A 4,389-nucleotide genomic window follows, 5' to 3' on the forward strand; every position below is an offset into this window, starting at 1 on the left:
GTGTTATGACCCCAAAGTCCCCAGGACCCTCCCCAGCTCTCTGTTCCCAGACTCCAGCCAAAGCTGCTATATACCAAGACAGAGGTAAATAGGGCCGTCCCCTGGGTTTTCTTGTTGGACACAAAGCACTAGAATCTGTGGGGTCCATGTCTGCAACTGGACAGACCATGTCAGTGATGCAACAGCTTCTCAGGAGACCTCAGGGATTCACCCCTGAGACCCCGTCACCTGCAGACTGATGGAGCATCCCCTGTGTGAGAACAGGTGAGGGGTCTAAACTCTGGGGAGGTCTCACCTGTGCATAGAGTCACCTCCTCCTTGGGGTTCCCCAGGAATGTGGGGAGCAGGAGCCTCTCAGAGGAGAGCAATGGCGCCCTGGGAAGCTGGGGTCTTGCAGAGGGAGCCCCAGACAGGAAGCCCCTGCCCCCCACCCCTGCACCTGCTCCCGGGCTGTGCTCTGAGCTCTGAGCCTCCTGGGCCTCCCGGTGTCCCTGGGCCCCTGGGGTCCTGACACGCCCCAGTGGACCCCCAGCCCCGCCCTCCCGTCCTGCAGGGTTTGTGTCTGGGCTCACACCTGCTCCCCTCACTGTGTGTCTCGCACAGAAATACACGGCCGTGTCCTCGGGCCTCAGGCTGCTCATTTGCAGATACAGCGAGTTCTTGGCGTTGTCTCTGGAGACGGTGAAACGGTCCTTCACGGAGTCTGCGTAGTATTGCTTACTCCCATCATTCCATATAACTGCAACCCACTCAAGCCCCTTCCCTGAAGCCTGGCGGACCCAGCTCATGCCATAATTGCTGAAGGTGAATCCGGAGGCTGCACAGGAGAGTCTGAGGGACCCCCCAGGTGGCACCAAGTCTCCCCCAGACTCCACCACCTGCGCCTCACCCTGGACACCTGCAAACACAGACACAGCCCGTCAGGACATGGCTCTCGCCCACTGCTCCCCCCTCCCATCCCCCTCAGGGATCCTGCCCCCAGGAATCACCCCCTAGAAGAGCCACGAGCAGCAGCCAGCTCAGCCCACGCTCCATGGCGAGTGTCCGCCTCCGTGCTGACCCGAGTGGACCCTGGGTGCGGGCTGGGCTCCTGTGCGGGCTGCAGGGCGGGCCGGGCTGGTTTTCAGCAGCAGGGGACGCCCTATTTGCATGTGTCCTGCTATATAGCAGCTCTGGCTGGGTCTGGGCAGAGGAGCCAGGGAGGGTCCTGGGACGTGGGGTCATGACACACGATGAGCAGGTCCCTTATTTGTGGCCAGAGCTGGTGACACTGAGCTCTTGTTAGTTGCTGTGACACAGGCCCACGTGCTGGTGTTCACACGTGCTCTGTGGCGTCTTCTGTGGAAATTGGACCCAGGTGTGCTGTGGGGTGGGTGGGGTTTGCTCATCCAGTGCTGAGAACAGTGTGAGGTCCCTGAACATGACAGGATGGACGTCTTGTGGTCAACAACTCACCTGTGGGCAGGTGTGCACAGGGAGCAGCGTCAGGATACGTGATAGCAGGGAGGTGTGTGGTTAATGCCCATTTCAGTCCCTCTGCAAAGTGTGGCTCTCTTGAGGGGGTAGCGTCAAGAGTTTGGGGCCCTGAGGCCCGACGGCCACTGGGTGGATGGACTGTCCCCATCCGTTAACACGAGGTGTCCTGTGCCCCCTCCCTGCCAACCATGTTGGCTCTATCAGTTACCCATGACCTTTGAGGTCCCCCTGTGTCTCTCCATGATGGAAGCTCATGTCCTGGTAGCTCAGGTGTGCAGGGCCTGGTGCACAGGGCGCCGTGAGTGGACATTGAGGAAATAGTGTCATAGACGGACACAGAGAAGTTACTGTCCCGACAGCCTCTGAGCATCTGCGTGGTGACAGCTGTGAGGCCTCAGCCCTCGTGGGGGACAGAGACTCAGGTGTGTGGGGGAGGGATCCTCACCTGGGCGCATCTTCCTGGTGGATCAGTCAGATGCAAACTAAGGAGAAGAGAGGACAGAGAAATTATAGAAATGAAATATTTTATGTCTGTTCAAGGGGGAATGACATTCGTGGTATATTTCGATGACAGATTCTCTAACTGGGACAAAAACGTGTATCTCACCATCCAAGTCCTGCCGAGGCCTTTCTTAGGGGATCTGTCAGGACGCCGGGAGGGTCAGAGGGCAGGGTCTGAAAGGTGCTGACCCAGAGCCACCACTGCTTGAGGTTCTGTCCCTGCGTCCCTTGGCGTCCAGCCAGGCCGGTCTTGCAGTTCCGGAGAGAGAAGGAAACACAGATTCTCTGCAGCTTGGACAGGGCCGGGCCTCACGGGGCCTGTCTCTGGGGCACAGTCAGCGTTTCCCTGAGAGTCCGCGGGGGGATGGACACGAGCTGAGGGACCCGTCGCTGAGCATCCTTCCCCGGACAACAGGAGTTTGTTTCGGGAAAGTGGAGAAAGACGAAGCCCTCCCAGGAGGCAGCTTGTCCCGACGCACCTCGTGACCTGTGTGAGGAATGATGCGTCTCCCTCCCGCAGCCCCGGTCTCTGCACTCCCCGGGGCCAGAGTCAAGCCTGGGGGCAGAGAAGATCCCAGAGACAACCAGGAGGTTCTGGAGACGATGTTGGTCACAGTCCAGGGTGGTTATTCTGCAAATCTGGAATTAGAGGAACTAGATGAATATTTTGAAAGTTGAGGGTGAGAAACCCTCAGCCACCGCCACATTCAAGGTGAAAAGCTGAAATGTTCCCACTAAGACCAGGGACAAGACGGGCGTCCACGTCACCTCGGTCACTCACCGTCGTCCTGCACGTCCACAGGGAAGCATCTGGGCAGGAAAAGACCCAAAGTATCTGACCTGAGGAGAGGAAGTCAAGGGTCACCACTCCCAGCCGAGATGCTCGTGTGCTCAGAGAATCCAGAAGATTCTACACAGAGAACGTCTGGAATCATCAGTGGGCACAGCCAGGGGACAGGGTCCAGAGTGGACACACAGAACCCCACGGCATTCCTGCCTGGGAGCAGCACGTCAGGGGAAGTGAGCTTCCGGGTCCAGTGACACTCTCGCCCTCAGGAAGGAACCCCGGGGAGTGACCTGAGCAGGGGGGACGGAGGTGCAGTGCAGACTCGACACTGTGCAGGGGACACGAAAGACCACACAGGACATGCTGAGGCATCCCGGCTCTGGGGGGAGGTGACATCTTTGAAATGCCGCGTCACCCAAAGCCATTCACAGATTTAATGCATCACCTAGGACAGCGCAAGTGACCTTTGCAAGGAAACAGGAAGCAGTTGTGGACCCTAAAGTGTCTTGTAGAGCAGAAACAACCTTGATAGAAAGGAGGAAAATGAGGGAATCACAGGGGAGACAAGTGGCTGGACACATTCCTGTCCCCCCCTTGGAAGAGTGAGCACTGACCCCACAGTCCATAGACCCACTGCACCCCGATGCCACAGCGTCATTCCCAGCAGGTCACAGTTTTGTGAGGTTCAGCGAGAAACACACAAGACACTGAGCAGCAACAGTCCTGGGAACCCGGGAGACGCTGCAGAGAAGGGTCCACCCGAGAGCTCTCGTGGCGGGTGCCCCCGTCACAGACACCAGAGGTCAGGCCGGGAGACCCGGGACCCCCAGTGCTGACCAGGGGCCTTTCAGACAAGGATTCGGGTCTGGGTAGGACAGAGACACACGCAGAGTCCTCAGACCCCCGTCCCTGCCAGCTGCCAGGGTACCGACCCCACATGGGGTCAGCTTCTGGGGTCTGGATCGAGGACCATCAGTCAGGAGTCACCACTACCTGCCTGGGGGCCCTGGCACCTGTGACAGGGGTGTGCACCACATGGTGATGTGATCCAACTGGGTGTCGGAACCAGAACAGCAAATCAGTTCTTCTGACACATTTCAAAGGCACAGACGTTATTCAACAGATTACACTGGGGGGAGTGACCCACTAGCTGACCTGATGAGGACAGAGGGATGGACACTCACCAGGAGAGGGCAGGGGTTGGCCTGGAGGCAGGTCCAGGATGGAGGTCACATCCTGTACATGTCCCCCCACAGCCATGAGCTGAGTCCAGGGCTGTGAGCTCGGAGCGCCCCCTGGTGGTGGGCCTGGGTGCTGCCCCCTCCTGTCCTGCAGGGTCTGTGTCTGGGCCACACCCGGCTGCCTGGGACCAGCCTCAGCAAAATGTGGTGTCAGGGGTTCCTGAAAGGATGAGACGGCGTCGGCGAAAACGGAAGTGGCTGAGGGGAAGAGGCTGAGGTGGAATGAGGAGACACCGACACTTGGTGAGGTGCTGGTATCTTCTGCCGAGAGACTCAGCAGGTCTTTATTTATCATTTTTAGTAAGCAGAGAAAAAATACACTGTCATGTGTAAAGCAGAAACAATGAGTGTGTTTTATTCCCAGGGACTCCCGGCTCCTGCGGG

The sequence above is a fragment of the Talpa europaea genome, assembly GCF_964194135.1.
Source record: "Talpa europaea genome assembly, contig: HAP1_SCAFFOLD_120, whole genome shotgun sequence".
NCBI lineage: Eukaryota > Metazoa > Chordata > Mammalia > Eulipotyphla > Talpidae > Talpa > Talpa europaea.